At 40.6% G+C, this 20,946-nt stretch overlaps 1 protein-coding gene across 16 annotated transcripts in view; it reads right to left on the bottom strand.

The window, feature by feature from the left end:
• SULF2 (sulfatase 2) overlaps positions 1-20,946 on the bottom strand; it is a 167,872-nt gene that overhangs the window by 69,173 nt on the left and 77,753 nt on the right. Inside the window, exon 1 of one of the 16 annotated variants that reach the window (XM_084537685.1) lies at positions 1,502-1,806. The exons of the other annotated variants lie outside the window; for them this stretch is intronic. The gene's annotated coding sequence lies outside the window, so the exon portion shown is untranslated. Of the gene's footprint in view, positions 1-1,501; positions 1,807-20,946 lie in introns of those variants that run through there. 16 annotated transcript variants of the gene reach the window in all.

Genomic DNA, 20,946 nt, shown 5'->3' on the forward strand with positions numbered 1-20,946 from the left:
TGCCAGCCACCATTTGAACCTGTTAAATTTTGTTTGTAAGAGAATAAAACTATTTTATACATGGATTAAGAGAATTCCTGTTGGCAATCAAACAAAGCTCTCAGGGGAAGGCTGGAATCATCATTTACGCTGTAATCTAACAACATGCTGTGTTTCCTTGTAGTTCTATACTTCCCCACTTTTTTTTCCCCAGAAAGTCGAAAGTTTAAGAGAAAATACATAATCAAACCCCCAGCGCTAAATTTGGCTCTTGAAGCTTATGGTTGTGCTGGTTTACCTGCACAAGCTAGGGCTAAAGTATTTTTATTTGCAGGTAACCAACTTTTCTGCTCCCAGACTTCTTAGGGCACTGAATTACCATTCAGATGGGTTCTCCCCTGTTGCTTTCCTTACAATGGTGAACTCTGTGCCAAAACTAAATATTTATCAAAGGGAAGCTTATTTTCATAGGGGAATCTTTTCCCTATTATATAAACTTCCTTTTAAGTAAAACTGAATTATAATTCAGTTATAATTTTTCCTAGGAGGGAACTTTGTTAAAAAAAAGTGTTCCAAATAGCACGATATGCTCTCCAGACATCCATACTATTTTTTCTATTCACTACTTGGCTGTTTCTACTGAAGGCTCCCAGTAATAGGCACAGCATCAGTGACTCTTCAGGTAGATTACATTGTTACTTGGATCCCCCACACCCACATAACAAAGATCCTCTTGTGCACTGTGAGCACTGTTAACCCAACAACAACTTTTAGGAGATTACGCATTACTTCCCTATCGTACTTACTATCTTTGGGTATTTATGAACTACAAAGCCACGATGACTTCAAAGATAATTAAGCCATCTTGTACTAAGTACGGTAACAATCACAGATTGACTTCTGACAACACCAGCAGGGAACAAACACACGTGCTTTAAAATAGAAAACGCAGGCAAGCGCAGTTACCGTTACACAAACACGCTCTACCAAGCGAACAGATTTTTTTGTGGCTTCACACAGCCCAAACCTGTCCGGACCTCCGTGACCAGACGCCCAGCCACGCGCTCAACCCGGCTGCGCAGCCCCCCGATGGAGCGGCGGAGCACTGGAGCATCCGTGGGTTCGGGACCGCTTCTCCTCGCCCCTTGGGGACCGGGGGACACGGGCAGCGACAGCGCGGCGCCCACCGGGGCCGGGCACCCGGGACAGCACCCGGGAAGCCGGGACAGGAGCCGGGAAACCGGGGCAGGAGCCGGGCAGCCGTGCTCGGCAGCCCCGGCAGGCACCGAGGCGCAGCGGGCGGGCTGCCCCGGGCCAGCGGGGCTGAGCTCTCTCTCAGCCGGCGCTGCCGCCTCGCACCGCCCCGAGCCCCCCCTATCCCCGGCCGCCACCCTCTCAGCCCCCTCCGGCTCCCGGCTGCCTGCCTCAGTCTCGGGGAGCCCCAGCAGCGGGATGCCCCCGGCTCAGCCGCTGCCCTGCCCTGCCCGGCGGGAGGCCTCCGGCCGCTCGTTCCCTCACTCACCCGCGGGCCCGGCCGCGCATCCCCCGCCCGCGGCCGACGGCTGGCTCCGAGGAAGAGAAGCTGGGGCGGGTGCTGCGCCTTCCCCCGCCGCCGCCGCCCCGCGTCCTCCCCTCCTCTCCCTTCAAAAGTTCCTGCACCTCGCGGAGCCGCCTCCCCGCACTGACGCAAGGCCCCGGCGGCGCGCGGAGGGCAGGCGGGCGGCCAGCCCCCCAGGGCGGCTCTGCCCCCGGGAGCACGAAGCCCTCAGAGCGGAAAGAAGGGGCCGGGGTTGCGAGTGTGTGAGGTTGAGTGACCGTGTAGGAGTGCGTGTGAGGGTTAATTAATGGCCCCTCGCCCCCGCCCCCCCCCGGGGCCCGAGGAGAGCGCGCAGGGGGTGGGCCACCTGAGGAGAGCCCCAGCCCTGGCGGGCGCTGAGGCACCGTCCCCGCGGGGGGCTGTAGTGAGGAACACCACCGTCGCTGCTAATTAAGACATGCTTAATCAAGCTCTTCGAGGTCTCTTCTGCAGGTACCACATACACTACTTGGAACATAATGCATTCTGTCCCCTAAACGTACGTAAGGGTACAGATAGTATCTTTAAGAACCACTGAATAGTCATCTTTCAAAGATACTGATATATTAAGATGTTAAAAAGCATATTTTCTTCAAGCATTCCCTCCATGACAGTCACACACAGTACAGTTTCCTCTGACTGTACTGACACTTAGCACTACATCTAGTACCAAGTTGCACAGAAGTCATCCCACATCCCAAACCCCACTGTAGCTGCAGGTTCCTTGATTTTGGATTTGTATCTTTAAAAATATCCATTAGAAAATATACATCTAAAAATAAAATAAGATCTTACAGCACTTTTTTTTTTTTTTTTTTTTTTTTTTTTAATCATAAGCCATTTTCACTACAGTGTCAGTTTACGTGATTCAAAACGGACGGTTATACATGTTTTCTGTGCAGGAACAATAACTGGGAGAAGAAGAGTAGCTGATTAGAAAAAGATTCTACCATTTCCCTACTGAAGGCAAAACCAGTAAGAAAATAAGACAGTTCCTGAAAACTCTTAAGGAAAAGGACTAGGTGTAGTTTTAAAGAAAAAAAGCCAGTGCAGAAGAGACTTGCATAAAGAACTATAATCATGTTAGAAGTAAATATTTTGAAAAGCAATGGAAAGAGAAAAAAAAATAATCTAAGATTTATTTGGTTTTTGCTTTAAAACAAACATCACTCCTAATGACCTAATTCAGACTTTGCTAGAGAAGGCTGATCATCCTGAATCTTTTTCATTGTTGGCTACATTCTTGACTACACGTAGATTTGATCCTAAATCAGCAAAACCCAAACAGCACAATTCCCCCAATGCAGTTATATCACTACTAAGGTACCCATGTGCTCAGGAATAAACAATCCAAGTGAAGCACTGCACGTCAGTACAACTGCGTCCACACTAGGGGCTGCAACAGTATAACTGTACAAGTAACCACTCTGTAACAGTGAGTTACACAAATACAAAAGTTTTATGCAGAACAGGATCTATGTATTGCTGAGATTTTGATAAAATTGTTATATTGCTTTCTAAGATAACATTTGACCTTTTGGTAGTGACTTTGATCTCATGATAAAACAATTTACAGACAATTAAGTTTTACAACACACCCGTGAGCTATGATTTTTTCTGTTTCCACATATTTTAGACACAAATTAGTGTCAGATAAGGCAGATGAGTCACCCAGGGCTGAAAAGACTATCAGCAACACAGCCAGGAACAGAAACCAGGAAACTCAGCATTTCTCAGTCCCCACCACAGGCCAACGGTTTGCCATCTGCAGTACACACACCCTACAAACCATCTCTGAAAGGGCTGCAGAAAGTAACTACCGACCCAAAAGGAAATACTAATTTTGCTGCACAATAGTCCACGTATTACATTGGAGAAGAAAATGGACAAGCTCCCTTTTTAATGCATTTTTTCTAGAGCACCGTAAATGGGGTTTTCCATTATAAGAAGCCCATGACCTAATAAAGTTACTTTTCATCCACAAGCTGTAATCAAAGATACTAAAACTAGTATTAGTGACAGTAGCGTAACAATCTAAAGGTGATTTATTATTGCTGGAAAGTCTGTCGCAATAGATCGTTCCTTTCAACAAAAGGGTATATTCACCTCACAGCCAGTGCATGTAATTTCCATTAATGTTAATGGCAGTTATGCAAGTGCATTAGGAGGATAATAGGCCCCCTGGTTTGTGATAACCCTGTAAAGTAAAAGGGGCTTCCTCTCAAAGAGAATGGGGTCTCCAGCTCACGCATTTCAAAATAACTTGTTCTGGCACTGTCCCAGAACAGGAGGGGTAACAATTTTGTATACTTGGAAAACAGTTTTCAAAGTAAAAGCAATTCCGTGATTTTAGCTTGATTTTGTAATGCCAAAAATTCAAAGGGTATAGATGCATTTAAAATGCTGTGGTTTATTTGTAGCCTAGGGCAACAAAATCATCTGAAATTACTGCTAATTAAAATTAGAAAGGCCAAAGCTCATCTTGAGCTCAATCTGGCTACTGCCGTTAAAGACAACAAAAAATCTTTTTACAAATATATCAACGCAAAACGGAGGACTACGGAGAATCTCCATCCTTTACTGGATGCAGGGGGAAACCTTGTTACAAAAGATGAGGAAAAGGCGGAGGTGCTTAATGCCTTCTTAGTCTCAGGCTTTAGCGGCAATACCGGTTGTTCTCTGGATACCCAGTACCCTGAGCTGGTGGAAGGGGATGGGGAGCAGGATGTGGCCCTCACTATCCACGAAGAACTGGTTGGTGACCTGCTACGGCACTTGGATGTGCACAAGTCGATGGGGCCGGATGGGATCCACCCGAGGGTACTAAGAGAACTGGCAGAGGAGCTGGCCAAGCCACTGTCCATCATTTATCAGCAGTCCTGGCTATCGGGGAAGGTCCCAGTTGACTGGTGGCTAGCAAATGTGACGCCCATCTACAAGAAGGGCCGGAGGGCAGACCCGGGAAACTACAGGCCTGTCAGTTTGACCGCAGTGCCAGGGAAGCTCATGGAGCAGATTCTCTTGAGAGTCATCACGCGGCACTTACAGGGCAAGCAGGCGATCAGGCCCAGTCAGCATGGGTTTATGAAAGGCAGGTCCTGCTTGACGAACCTGATCTCCTTCTATGGCAAAGTGACACGCTGGGTGGATGAGGGAAAGGCTGTGGATGTGGTCTACCTTGACTTCAGCAAGGCTTTTGACACCGTCTTGCAGAGCATTCTCCTCAAGAAACTGACTGCTCTTGGCTTGGACTGGCACACGCTTCGTTGGGTTAGAAACTGGCTGGATAGCCGGGCCCAAAGAGTCGTGGTGAATGGAGTCAAGTCCAGTTGGAGGCCAGTCACTAGTGGTGTTCCCCAGGGCTCGGTGCTGGGGCCGGTCCTCTTTAATACCTTCATCGATGATCTGGGTGAGGGCATCGAGTGCACCCTCAGTAAGTTCGCAGATGACACCAAGTTAGGTGCGTGTGTCGATCTGCTTGAGGGTAGGAAAGCTCTGCAGGAGGATCTGGATAGGCTGCACCGATGGGCTGAGGTCAAATGCATGAAGTTCAACAAGGCCAAGTGCCGGGTCCTGCACCTGGGGCACAATAACCCCAAGCAGAGCTACAGGCTGGGAGAGGAATGGTTGGAAAGCTGCCAGGCAGAGAAGGACCTGGGAGTGATGGTGGATAGTCGGCTGAATATAAGCCAGCAGTGTGCTCAGGTGGCCAAGAAGGCCAACGGCATCCTGGCTTGTATCAGGAACAGCGTGACCAGCAGGGCTAGGGAGGTGATCGTCCCCCTGTACTCGGCTCTGGTGAGGCCGCACCTCGAGTACTGTGTTCAGTTTTGGGCCCCTCGCTACAAGAAGGACATCGAGGTGCTTGAGCGGGTGCAGAGAAGGGCGACGAAGCTGGTGAGGGGCCTGGAGAACAAGTCCTACGAGGAGCAGCTGAGGGAGCTGGGCTTGTTCAGCCTGGAGAAGAGGAGGCTCAGGGGCGACCTTATTGCTCTCTATAGGTACCTTAAAGGAGGCTGTAGAGAGGTGGGGGTTGGTCTGTTCTCCCATGTGCCTGGTGACAGGACGAGGGGGAATGGGCTTAAGTTGCGCCAGGGGAGTTTTAGGTTGGATGTTAGGAAGAACTTCTTTACTGAAAGGGTTGTTAGACATTGGAACAGGCTGCCCAGGGAAGTGGTGGAGTCACCATCCCTGGAAGTCTTCAAAAGACGTTTAGATGTAGAGCTTAGGGATATGGTTTAGTGGGGACTGTTAGCGTTAGGTCAGAGGTTGGACTCGATGATCTTGAGGTCTTTTCCAACCTAGAAATTCTGTGATTCTGTGATACTGGTAAAACAAGAAGGTTTGAAAGACTACGGATGTAAAGGGGAAGGAACTATGCAGGTATAGACTTAAAAAAAAAAAAAAAAAAAAAAAAAAAAAAAAAAGCAACTCTTCATTCACTAACTGTAAAAGGATTCCATTGGTGTAGACAGACCATCACTAACAATCAGGAGTTCAAAAGGATAAAATGAAGAAACAAGACCATTCTCGTTTATTCCCATACAATAGTTTTCTCACTGTGCATCACCAAAGAAATTTCAGATTTATCTCATAGCATGTCATTTCACAGCTCTGAATTATTTTACTGTACATCCAAGTAACTAATATTGCTGATTAGCTAAAAAATTAGTCTGAAAAATCCCCACAGAAATTAGAAGAGATATGACAGCATTTCTTTAAACACCATCGCACATCTGTCTGCATTGTTAGACACTAATTGAATAAAGTGTCTCTGCACACTTGGCTTTGAAGGAGCGTGGCACAGAATAGATTGAACAAAGCAGGTTGGAATGCTTACTGAGCTAGGGATTTGGGCATAAAGGGGAATCACTTGGATCCAGGTGGCAGAGTGGGGATCCCCACCACTCTCCTTCCATCACTTCAGAGGCACCAGCTGAAGCTCATGGGTGGAGCATGCACTCCCCAGGAACAGTCACCCCCCTAGCAGAGCACAGCAGGAAGAGCAGCATGTCTGTGGTACAGAGAAGCAACTTCAGGGAAATGGCAGGACAGCCAGAGTCCAAAGTCATTAAAAAAAAAAAAAAAAAAAAAAAAAGAACTTGCTGTGTGAGACATGCGTTCTTCCCCTCTTGCCAAATACATTGTGTTTCAGAGCTCAAATACTGTTTTCTTCACACATAGGTAAGACAGGCTGGCTTTCACACTTAAATACTTCAGTCAAAGCCTTCCAACTCTTCTTCAGACTTACTAGCCTCTATCTTTGTAGTTACTTATCATATGTAAACATCTCAAATGAGTAGTCATTTTGATCTCTCCTTTGTTTCGTATTTTGAAATGTATACGCACATGCTTTGAGCCCTCTTTAAAGACCTCAAAAAAAAAAGCCAGCAATAGAACATGAGCTGATCTCGCTTGCATTTTCTCAGGGTAACTTACTTGACCATAATCACTTGAGTTGTACCAACTCATCTGCTCAGACCTCTTCCAAATACAGTTTTTTTTTTTTTTTTTTTAAATAATCTGTAAACAACTGCATTTCAGTTGCATAAAATGTGCAAACGTTGCTTCAACAACAATTGGGAGTCTTATTAAGGAGGCATAAGCAGCACAATACGAGATCCAATGCTCAGTGCCTTGATCCCACACAGTGTTTTTTACTGCAGATCCAGCTCAAAATAACTTTGTGGGCAATTGCTGCACATTATCTTTTAAAGTCAAGTTACACTTTCTATAAATATACATGCACATTATGGAGGAAAATGGTTTATATGTTTTGAGGTACTATGGAAATGGAAAGAAGGAACACAGCCAACAAAAGTAAAGGAGGAGGAAAAAAATCACCTTGCTAAGCAATGGATCTGCTCTCCTGTTTACTCTTCAGCATGAAAATAAAGATTTAGTACACTGTATGAATTTAGTTAAAACGCATCAAGACAATTTCTAGTCTAATGATTAAAATTTATGTGATTAATCTAATTCACAAGAGTGCATTAAGTAATTCAGCAAAATATTGAAGCAACAAAGATGACTGGGAAGTTGTAAGAGTAACAAATGTAACACACCAGTGCACTGATAAAAAGTGATAGGTTATCTAGATGGATAATACACTCAAAACAAATCTTTCTTGGAAAGTCAAACAGAAACTCATAGCAAACACTATTTATCAGAATGACTCTGAAGCACACACACAAAATTAATATGGTTGCTAAGCATTAACATTGTTAATAAGGCTCAAAGACACATCTCAAGCTCTATACAGAGGACGAAGTTGGTCACACAGTCCAGACAATGAAGAAATACTGAAAAAACAGCCCTTCTTTTCCCTATTAGTAAATCTCTCTTAGAATAGTTTCTTGTAAGCAACCAATGATTTAGTATTTTTAATAAAGAATTTTTCATTTCATAAAGAATTCAGCTGTGTTTTCTTTGTTCTTTTTTTTTTGAACATCTTAATCTAGTTTTCCCTAAGTAGGCTTTCAATGCCTTTTTAGCGTAGTGTGCACACTGCATCTTATTCTGATACCTGGATAAGGCAGTATATAATACAAGATGTGAAAGATTAGTAAAAGTGAATATAATAAAGAAGCCAATAGCCCTATTTTCAAGTCATTGCCCTAATTTAAATAAAATTTTGTGAGAAAATCTTAAAAAATGAAAAAGATCTGTACCTATCTAATAACTACTACTCTATGATCTGGAAGTGTTAAAACAGAGAAATGAATAATCAGCTGAAATGGGCCTTAACTCAACCTAAGCACAGTGTTCATTCTTTTCTGTACATTTAATGTTAGTCCAGGACCTATGAGGTAACCACACTCTCTGCACCCTACATGTACATGGGACACTCCAGACACCCTGGAGCAACCATCTACATTTTCTGCCCCCTAACAGCTCCCACCTAGAAGCAAGAATCCAGTGCATGTGTTCTAGCTCTTTGCCAAAGGCAGGGCTGGTTTGCAGCTTTTACATTCAGCTGTATTTGCTGCACCCACAGTAGGGAGTACCTTCGGTTATGAAGACCTATTCCATGGGTACAAAATCCACACACACAAAAAAAAGGATACAACTGGGCTTCACTTTCATTAGAAAGGCTACATCTTACTGTTTACTTACTCTGCTTATCATTATGACTTTTAATTATTACTGTAAAGTAGTCCTCCATCCCTACCTCAAATACTTTCCATAATAATACAGACATCTCAAATTTACATGTTTTAAGTGGGACTTCAAATCCACACCTTTAAGAGACATTCAGAGAGCACAATATACACAACTGCCAGCACTCTGCACGCACAGAGAAGGCTAAGTTTTCTTCATTTTCTTCAGCTGCCTCAGTAGCAGAGGTGAGCTAACTTTCTGGTGGGGAGGAGGAGGCGTGATACCTGTTATGAGACAGCTGTTTACACAGGAAGGAACAGACATGCCCTAGAGCATGCTAGGCACTCCTTCGAGACTGAAATAGAAGGAGCAATCTTCAAAGCTAAATTTCTTTGAGTTTAACTAATACGTTAATCAATCCATCAGAAGGGAAAGTAAGTTGCATCTCTGATATAGCAGGGCGTGCTAGCAAAGCAAGAGGAGAAAGCTCAATCTTTTAAAACAAAGAAGCAACTCATCACCTGACAAACTTGGAGGTATTAGTGAGGAGGGGATACAGGAGAAATTACAAGAGAGGTTTAAAAAATTATAATATGCCTAAGACAAGCATCTCTGAAAATTATCATTTTTCTTTTTTAATTGTAATGGATTTTAATATTGAAGCTTATCTTTTGAAGGTGTTTTGTAGATATCCCTTGAGGGTCAGAACTGATCCATCAGAAATAGAGGGGTTACTTCATAAGAAATATTCACCCAGGAGCCACTGGCATGACTCTCCTTCATTGATCATCTGCAAGTCCCCGGGGGGTTTCCTGACTCGCTTTCTGCGAGGCCAAGTGGTTACGCAGGTTACTTCCTTTGGGGACTGTGCAGATAGACCAGCAAGAAGACACACAGTTTTGACGTTATGGTAACTTCAGGACTCCCAGTATAGGTGACGTGCACTCATTTGGAAGACCTAAAGCATACATTATGCATTCTCAAAGTATCAATAATTATGTTTTGAAAAGGTGGCTTTTAAATTACAAATCAACTATTTCATTCTTTTTCCCTAGGTGCCCAGGGCAGAGATTACCTACATAATGTCTAAAGGACTTTAAAGTCAGCCAAATGCTTTATACTTCATCCAAGACAACAAGGAAAATACTTAAGCAGAAACACGTCCCATCACTGCTGGAGAATGCTCTACTTCCATTTCCAGAGAGTTAAAAATAGAGCTGAATCCACACATGAGCTTTAGAATCACTCCCCTACAATCTCCTTTCAGCAAGCAATTATTAAGATTTTGCGTGCAACACAGATCTGACTGCAGTACTGCACTGGTAACAGCCACTGACTCAGTGATGTCCTAAACGCACTTTGCAAACCTGTTTCCTCCTCTTCCCATCTTTTGTGTTCAGAAATGTTAGTACATTCATAATAAAAGACTTGATTTCTGTTCATCTTTCAAAAGTTTCAGGCTGATTACAGGAGTTGTCTTAAGTACTAAAAATAAGTCTGCAGCTACTCTCTACGTTCAGAATCTAAGCAATTATATTTATTTTTCCTTACCTTCTTATATAAGCAGAAAAGAGATTCCACTTCTGTAATCTGACTAGCATCCTGGTCTTCTACTTAATTATCTTATCTTAAGCCTTTTATTTTCTTTCTGTCACATAAGTACCCATCTCAGGTGACTTATACCTATGTTTTCTTCATGTGTAGAGCATGTCTGAATTATTATTTGTGACCACAATTTCTCCTGTCAATTAAGAAAAATAACTTATGCCATTTTCTCTAGACTCACAAGCTGTACCCTCTCTATTTGCCATTAAAAAAAATGTAACTTACGGTCACTGTAGGAGCATTGCTGGCTACAATTGTATTTGGCAAAGAACAAATTAAGCCTGATTGGTCTCTCTAAACATTGTTTTTCTTTTTTCATTAAACATCAGAACTGCCCTATGAGGTCTGATCCCATATTCCTGAATTCAGAGATTGTTATATCACTCACTTTAGTAGAGGTCTGTATGTTTATCACTAAAAAGTCTCTGGATTACCAGTGAACAACAAATTAAAGTTCAGAATTCTTATGTCATTTACACACCTAAAATGGAGTGAATTGATTTTTCAGAAGTGGTTAGCACCCACAGGAAACAGTTCTGAACATTTATCTAGCTTTCCTTAGGTCCTGAAATTCCACTTGAACTCTCCTGACGTTTGGCAATGCAATCTTCTTATTTACACTTTAGTTGGCTTTACATTTTTTCTATACCTCATTACTCTCATGCTTTATCACAGTAGTAATTCTTGAGAATCTTGTTCATCCCAAAGTATAATAGAAATCAGTTACTTTCCCTACAAACAGGTATTCTCATGCCACATGCTACCAAATGTATTTCTTCAGGAACGAAGACTACTTCTCCCCCTCTCCCCCAAAGAAGAGACTGGATGCTGTTAGTTGGTAAAAGTTGTTACCATACACTGAACACCTGACCTGGTATGTGTACTGCACATAAAAAAAACAAAACAAAACAAAAACAAACAAACAAAACAAAACAAAACAAAACAAAAAAACAATTTGTTAAAATGAGATTTTAAACTCAAAATCTATTTTTGAAGATTTGATGCTTAAGGTTTTCTGAAAAGCCCTGTAGTACCAGCAAAAAAGCTGCTGGAGGTACCTGTTGAATCATCACACAGATTTTTAGTAGTAACAGTAGTAAAACCAAAAACTTACCTGCTATCTAACTGCAATCTGCTAAATGAATGACAGTGAAGTGCCAATCCATACTCATTGCTCAGTATTAAAATGTTTTGACTTTTGTTTACCAGCAAAGGTCAAGACAAACTTCAGGCTTAAAAATTTCCGGCTGAATAGATTTTAAGGCTGAACTCTTGCATGAAGTGGAACGTTTTATCCAAAGGGCTCTGCCTGCAGTATTACATAACACAAAGGTGGACTTCCCACTCTCCAGCAGACTTTTGGCTTGCATATTCCTAAACGCACACAAGATTGCAGACAACTTTTTTCTGACCTGCATCAGTTTAATACCAAGTAAATGAAACGCTCTGGTTCTTTTACCAAGAAGAAAGCATTTTCAAGTGAACAGAACAAGTATTTCACCAAAAGCACTGTGACACACTTACTAAATCAGAATCTATTCAAGCTTCCCAGTTTTATGATTAAAAACCTCTAAAATGCCTAGAGCAATTTTTTTTTTTTTTTTTAAGGAAACTATCTTGGGCATAAAACTCTTGCAAAACATGATGGTTCCACTATCCAAGACAGGAAAAAGGAGAAATATATGCAAATAAAACCCTAGTCTCAAGCTCATCAAGTCAAAAGCAAAATGAGTTGTATCAGGTAGCACCTGTTCAGAATATTTGTTTTTAAATGTTGCATGAATTAGTAAAGGTTTAATTTAAACTAGTGTGTCATCTGCCAGAAGGAAGCTGATAAAACTTCAAATGCTAACAGGGGAAAACATGTAAATTTTTTTTTATGGATGGCAATTTTTTTATAGCAAAGTTAAATGTCTCTTAATGACAAATGAAATGATAAGAACTTAGGAGTAATATTTCATCTTCTTGTCTAGTTGGTGTAGGCATCTTTCAACATGTTTGTGTTCTACAAAGATTGTAAAAGGCACTAACAATTGTGATAAAGTTTTTTTCTGGAAAAAAATAACACCTTTAATTTTACTTGAAGTATTTTTTAGCACAGACATCTAATCTATTAAAATTCAAAACAAAAAGCGCTTTAATCATCTCACAAAATACGGAAATATTTTTATTTAAGATTAATATTCATGAAGGAGAAAGTAGCATTTTGAAAGTATTCTTAGGCTGCGGTTGGTTATTTGTCAAAACCAGGCTGAAAAGCATGGAGATGAATGATAACACGTTCATTTTACATATTCAGCTGTGATTTTTAAGGACAAAAATATTAATGTTGAAACCATCTCTGCTTAATTAACTCCTCCTTCTGCTGCTCCCCCACCTGATAATTCCCCTTTCTTATCCCACTGCTATGTGTAATGCATATACCTAAAATAAACCCTTGGATCTGAACTCCAGACAGACATGGGCCAGAATTTGCAGCTTGCAACTTTTCCTAAAGATCAGCCAATTCCATACACCTCAAAAGAAAAGAGTTCCCATTTGTGATTTGAACAGCTAATGTTAATGTTGTTTTTGAGCAGGTTTCCCCCCACCTGTCAGTACGAGGAACAAGTTTTTGATCAAGAATTCTAGCTTGGAATTGTATTTTTTGGAAGAACCTCATCCTTTGCAGCTTAGTGTAAATTCATCATATTTCCATACATGAACTGTGCATATGGACTGTTTGGATCAAGTCCATGCACAATGTCCTGGATGAATCCAGACACTTCAAACTGAACTTCTGCAGACAGAAACACCAGGAAGGGTATTCCAGAGTTAGTGCTGCAGCACATCAAATTTGAGCAGAAGGTGCTCAAATAATGACCAGCCATTTCCCACTGTGTCTGATCTTTTGCAATCCAAATCCAGCCTGCTGTTTGGCTGACACTGTAAAACAGGAAGATGACATCTGCATCACAACACTATATTATCATCTGGCAGCACAGTTCACATCTGAGGTCACTGCATTTAACTGAACTTGACAAGCTTTGGCTGTTTATATATGAAAATATCAAAGTGATAATTCTGTTAGATTTTTAGCTTAACTGGTCTAACATACTTTACATTTTCTAATACATTTTTTTCCTTTTTACCTATTGCCATTCATAAATAAATCTCAAATGGATTTACAAATTAAGTAGGGAATATTATATTAACTGAGAAATTGAGCCATAGAAAGGTAAAATGACTTACTCATGGTCAACTCAAGAGGCCAGCGAGCCACCTCAGTGCAGATACCCTGGGCTGCAAACCATTGTTCTGTTTGCTAGGCTGCACCTTTCCAACTTGAAGCCCATTGACCCCTGGGCCTCCTCAAACAAGAGCCAATCTATTGTCAGAAGACAAATTCACTATACAACATCCACACCTGCAACAAAGTGCTAACAGATCTTCAAGTAGAAAAAAAGATTTAATCTCCCCTCTACTAAGATTAAATCTTTAAGCTACACAATATATAATGACCTGCTTTGCTTACGATAGCTTCTATACGTGCATCACAAGCTATCAGCCCACCCTGTGCTAACTGCTCTCCTTGATACTCCCACACATGGCAGAACTTCCCCACTAGTGTTGCCAGCTGAGGTCCCAACTGTGCTGCGCGAATTATTACCCGTTGAGATTACCAGAGCAGTAACACAGGGCCACAGGCGATGCACACTCAAAGAAGGTTATTGAGGAACAGCAGATGAGAAATGCCCTATGTTCTAGAGAAGCTTGTGGGGCAAACCAGGTGTATATGCACGGGTGTGCACGTGCACCCAAGTGGGACCAGGGGAACGCTCCAGCAGTCCCTGCAGTGGGCACAAGGCATGTGTGTTTCCAGGGGCGTGGGAAGAGGTGGATGGAGAGGGTGTGGTGAGGGGGAATGGTGGGGTCCAGCGTTGAAGACAATAATAAACTTCCCTGGCAACATACAGACTCACATACCAACTGATGTTAAAATGAAAATAGCGAATTTCCTTAACACAGCCTTAGTGAGGTAGTTTGTTTTCCCTAAGTGGCATTCCGGGTTCTCTCACGACTCAGACAGATACATTTACATTGATGACAAGTGCTCAGTTCCTCAAAAAAAAAAAAAAAAAAAAAAGTAAATCATCAGAATATGAAGTTTAAAATAAAGAAGTAAATAACTGGCATCTGATACAATCACATAACTTCAGGTTGTTAGAATTTATTCAAGCTCTGTCCAGTTTGTGAGGAAAAGAAAAAAGTTAAGTAGGAAAATACCAATGTATTTACCATGGGAAGTCATGATTGAGGACCTTACTACAATAATCAATAGGCAGTCTGTTTACTTTGATCCCCTTCTGATCATAAGCACCAAACCCAAGAACAAAAAGATGAAAAAATTTGCAGCTGAGTGTTCAATATCCAGAAGAAAATATCATGTTCCAACCATGTCCCTTTTGGCAGTCCTTAAATGACGTCTCTGCTCAGAGATCTTGAGACTAAAATGTTTATTAAAACTAAAATAATGCAGATTTGTCTGTAGCAGAGTTGATAACATGCAATGGTGATAACTCACAAAATTTGCATGGCTCTATCGAGTTTGCACCTACCAACAAACTGCCTCGAGGATGTTCTGACACTAATGTGTCATACGCACGCTCCTCACATCCTTGAGAAGCTCCACTGCTAACAGAAGCTGAAGTTAGAAATCACTGCTCATCAGTTTTTGCCTTGTGATCAACTTTGAATATCAGATAAACCTCAAGGGCTTGTTTTGACTTTTTAAAACACTTTTCCCTCAGAATAGAACCTTTTTCTTCAAGCAGCGCCTTTTTTGCCCTTTTTCTCCTTAAAAAAATCTCTGCAAGTTCTAATTTTCCACATATATTTACAGTTGTGAGCACGTGCCTGGCAAATCAGGAAGTAAAAATCTCAAGCTGAACGATAAAAAACTCTTCGCTGCTGGCAGCATTATCTCTAAATACATACATATACATATATACACACAGACACATATATACATATATTTATATATTCTATTTTAGGATAGCCTGAGTGGATCAAACACACACACAACAAAAAAAGGGCTGACTTTAAGCCATTCTGCCAGTTCAGACACGTTCAAAAATGTTGTAGAGGTAATTTTATCCAGAGAGACTTTGTGCCAGATCAGGTATCACTTCTCCTCCCATATTTTAACAAAATAAATCACATGGTTGGCTTAATTTGGAAAAAAACAAAACAAAACAAAAAAACAACAACCACACCCACAACCAAATAAACTAAAAAATAGATCTAGTTTTTACTTCCAGATGATCCAGTACTGCACAGGTCTAATCTTAATGATCGCAAATGCAATCTTATGCATGAAAATGTTATTCTCCTTGCTTTAATACAGTTAGAGTGGGAGTGATAGCATTTGCCTATCAGACCTAAGTGCAAGGCAGAAGATGAGACTGAAACACACTCGACTTAGCAGGCTGTGTTACAAAGCGTGGGCTTCCCAGATCTCTTTGCCACAGCAATCCAACAGCAAGCCTTCTCAAGGTTATGGCAGATAGTTCTCTTCCTTCAGTTTGCCATGTGCTCATTTCCTTAGCCTCACTGCTAAATTTAAAAGAATTAATTCAGGGAAAAAGAGCATTAGGCCTGCCTCAGTGGCTACAGAGATGAACCCAGGTAAGTTAGAAGTCTAAGTTCCTCAGTAGCTTGACCTGTTTAATGGAAAGAAACAAATACTGTGGCAAATGGTATAGCACGGATATGGATACTATTAACTCTATTTGCATCTGTAAGTCTTATAAAATCTAGCTGATTTTGATTTTACTTGATACACACCAGTCCCTGATTGTCCCCTTTCCACAGCAGCTCAGTGAGCATAAATGATCTGTTTATCTGGGTGCTTTTCCCACACACCACTTTTACTGCAATAGAGTATATCAAATAAACGGTCCAACTACAGTGGTCTGAGGCAGCGTACATGAAATTGCAGTTTATGTTTAGCAGCACTATTACACCAGATTAGAATAACTGGTGTCCAGAATTTTTACAACTCAGTGTATTGCATTTAGAAGTGGCCCTATAGGTTGTTCTACATCAGTGCTTATATGATGATGAATCCTTCTGGAATTTAAGCATTGAAATACTTTGTCCCCTTCCTAACATATTAGCTTAAAGGTTAAGTATTATGCTAATAACGGCTATTTCTAGGGGGCATATTAACTGCATGAGATTGATGTTGGTAGGTACAACGAAGCCATAGCACGCTGTTTGCTGTAACAGAGCACAAGTTCTCTTGCTGACCTACAGCTATAAAAACAAATACGGACTTGAACAGCTTTGCAGCAGCTACTACTAAGTTAAAAAGACTGAACTGTAATGAACTACAAATTAACTACAGCACTGTAAACTCAAGTACAATTAAAATGTGCATAGTTTGAAGTTTTCACATACTTTTATACATACTGTTACTCAGACAACACTGCAATTTAACGTTAAATGTGCATCAGAAGCTACCTGACAGGCAGCAGTCAGCCTCCTGCCATCTTGATCTCAACAAATGTTTTGTTTTGTTTTTTAAGAGTTTGGACAACACTCCCGGGCATTTAGCAGCTATTAAGTTTTAATAACTCTGTAAATCAACAGTGATGCATCCTCAAACACTTGTAAGAGCTCTGCAGCATCTTTCGTATCTACAGCTTTATTAATGCTTCTTTTTACCTCCTGTGACTTAGTAATGCACATGGGAACAGCCTTAGCATGACTAATAACAAAGGTCAAGTAGATTACTAAGTAACTAATTCCAGGGAACTGATGAAGTCAGAGTGGGTGCCTTCCTGAGCATTTTCAAGCAGGAAGTATTTATTCATTATCTTTTTAAATTATTGTATATGCATATGACCACAAAAGGCACCTTGTTCTCCCAGTATCCCTTGAATTAATTTAGAATACAGTCAAAAGAAACAGAAATCAAACAGAAAATCTGCAAAACATAACACTAACTGAGTCACTTTCAGGGCTGATTGCCACACTTCCAACCTTGGCGTACCTACTTTCCCCATGATTCGGGAACTCTTTGGGATGCAATCTGACTATCTGGTACTGAAGCCATTCCTTCATTTATTCTATAGACAGTGGGGAAACAGCGTGTTCTGACACTGAAGGCAGGCAATTGTAACACAAAAAAAACAGAGCCAAAGAAAAGAAAACTCCTCTTTAGAGGAATATAACTACACCGAGATAAGTGAATATTCCTAGAAAGAAGAGATAACTAACTACAGGTAAGTAGGCAGAGGAAATGGTATCCTGAGTTTCCTCTTTACAGTTAGCCATCTTCCTGAATTGAAGGAACTGAAGGAAAAATCATTATGTATAACTAAAGGTTTTCTGTGCAAGGCTGGGAAAACAGACTATCAAAAATACACTTGGTATCTTTAGGCTGCATAAAATGCATGTAAGAGAAAATAAATGGAATACTAAAATATCATCTTGGTTTACATTTCCCTGTGTTTCTGCCAGTATTTCTTCAGGCAATTCACACATGGCAGAAAACAAAAACTTCTCCACCTACCTAACATGATGCTGTTGATGTAGCAGTATTACATACCAGCATCTAAGGAAAGATTTACCAAGCTCTTCTGTCTGCAAAGTTTTTAAAGAAGCACTATTTATAATATAGAAGCTCATAAATAAGATTCAGTATCTTCATCAATAGCTTCTGTGGCAAACAGGAAAAAATAATGAGGCAAAACTTTTGAGTACCAAAGTTTGGAAGCTCTAGTCCCCAACAAAGCAGTTTAAACATTTAAGCTGATGTGCAGTAGAGGGTAACCCAAGGCTTTCAAGTTTGACAATTTCAAACTCGTTCTCAGAAATTAGAGTTCTGCCCATTTGCTAATTAGCTACTTATCAACTCTGGTGTTCTTGTGACTGAGCACTCTTACTTTGTTTTTATCGGTGCAAATCAGTGTAAAAAGGTTCAAAAGCAGAGCCTGACTCATTTGAAGGCAGCAGTATGTGACAGCTACTTCGAGTAGTTAAGTACTCAGCAGGGTACAAAGCATCACATGTAATGCTGCTCATCTCATTCCACACCTGTAGCAATACAACCGATCACACACATGCAGAGTACCAGGGAATGAGGTTCAAAAATTCCTGACTCCTTTTGCTTTTCTACAGAGCTCACACTGTGTAATCACATTCTTCCAGTCAGACCCTAATTCAAATTGCAGCAATCTAGGAAATATTAGCTGAGTTTCTCAGTAGTTTTTCTTCTATCATCTAATATGAAAAATTTGATGCCATCCCAAGTACCTTTACCCTTGACAGAAATAACTTCCTTTACAATTGTGCATGAATATAACACATTTTTAAAATCACCTGATTCCTAGAATACAAGATTTCCTCCTTATTCGCATAACACTTAAAAACTAAGCAAATTTAAAGCCTTTGATACTGCCTGCACTATGGCTTTAAAAAAAAAAAAGGCCCAACCACTTAATTTCCAAACACTAAGGACCACTGTTAGAAAACAGTGTATTTTTAATATACAATATATTTCAAGCAATAAAGCTATAATTACCATTTTCATTTGAGCTTTGCAGAGTTTAGCACACTAAGTTTGATTGCAGACAGGAATCTGCTTGCCTAAACATCTGTCAGCTGTAAAAAAGGAAGCCACCCTAACATTCAGGGCAGTAGCATATGTGCATCATTTTCCTTAGCATGACTTTAGGAAGACCAAGTACTGGTCATTGACATTTTTAACAATGACAACTTCGAAGCTCTCTGTTTACACATTTTCCATTTCTTCACTAAATGCAGTAAGGTTTAGCCATGTAGACTCCTAAGGCTAAGCTAACTGAAGAGTGTGACCAACCAGATAGGATTGTACTATAATTTTAAATGGTAGGAAAACCAGCCAGGTTAGATTTGGTAAGCAGCGTGCTGCTGCATCCATTCATTGATTATTCTCATCTGGGTGAGCCATCATGCATACCAAGCTTGCTGCAGTAACACTAGGAAGCATATTTGTGATAGATCTGAAGTAGTTCTCCCTGTTTTGGTTATTACTGCTGTTCATTTAGATCATGACATAGAACACTGTATTTTTGGAGTCCAAGGTTGCTTCCTTAGGTAGGTCAGAGCTAACATATCTGCAGGTTGCAAACACAGTCTACTTCAGAAGCAACTTAATGCTGGTATACACGAGTGTGTGCATCCAAACTGATGCAAAAACAGGCCATTAAAAAGAATAAAAAGAAAAAAGTGAATCATAGCTTGTCCCACAAACCTTTCCAGGAACCAATGTCAGCACATGCTGCAATGTCAGAGGGAAAAATATGGCATCTGCAAGACTGTCTTGAGATTTCAAAGGAAATATGCCCTGATGACCTCAATAAACAAGCCAAAGTTTATATGCAAGACATTCTGTAGAACTCGCGTGGAAAATTCCAGCACTGTCAAAATGAACCCCTTAGCAAAATTATTCATTTATAAAACAAAAAAAAGAACAAGAGGGACAAATCACAAAACACCTAGGCTTATGCACTTAAGAAACAGGTATTAAAAAATTACAGGGTCTCATTTTCTTTATCAGTTTATAAAGGCAGTATTTTTATTTCACAGAAGCTTGGAGTAAATGCCAACATTTCTTTAAAGAAATAAGCCTGATACTGCATATTTATCAGGCACTCAGGGGATCTGTATGGTAAAAACATGCCAGTTATTTTACAGAGAATATACTAATTTGTTTATACTCCTATAAAGCACCTTACTGTGAGCAGGTACAACATTGTATATATACTGGCCTTATGAGGCAACTGCAAAGCCCTGCATGATTGACTGCTATGACTTACAGAGAAAATTCACTTTATACATTGGCTGCGCTCCCTTATTTTCTCAGTACAGCTGTAATAAGGAGTCTTGTTATCTTAAAAGAAAGAAAAAAATATCAGAAGCCTTGTTAGGGGGCTGTTTTATGTAGAATGCCACATAGACAGCAGATAATTCAACCTATATTGTTTGTCCTCCAGCCTCACATTTATTGTTTATTATCAAATGAAATGAGAGCACAGCCTGCATTTTTTTTTCCCCCTGCATTTCTGCAATACTTGGCATTTTGAAGCTTTGATTAAAACATATCCTCTTTTGGCTATTGAGATACATAAATTCATCATCTAGAAAACAAAATACTACAAAAACTCTAACAGCTGCAAGGTGCAATTCACCTGCAAACCAAGAAACCCATTTCAAATGCCCTTTGAAATGAATTTGTTAGAGAGGAGTCTCCGATATGCCAGGCTTGCATTTTTTGCACATAACTGTCACATCCAACAGCATTTGCTGCTTCTGCCCAAACTGAATCCACTCCTTCATTCCTCCCTCATCAACGTACACTTTTGTCTGTGAAGCATCAGACTGTTTTCATGATTTATTTATTTCAAGTCATTTGGTAGTAGCTGGAAAGTCAATAGGTGCATGTTAAAATGATTTTTCTTAATTATTTAAAGCCTCAGAAGATTAAAAAACTCTTAATGTGAACTGACTATTCACTAAATAATGCTCAAAGAATAAGAAACCCTATAGCCTTTTTAAAAATAAATAAAGGACTTGACAAGCTAACTTCAAGAATAACCATCAGAATAACTAACACTCCTATGAACACACTGCCCCTCCTGATACAGGTTCATACGGTT

This window comes from Aythya ferina, assembly GCF_964211825.1.
Source record: "Aythya ferina genome assembly, chromosome: 16".
In the NCBI taxonomy this organism is placed as follows: Eukaryota; Metazoa; Chordata; class Aves; order Anseriformes; family Anatidae; genus Aythya; species Aythya ferina.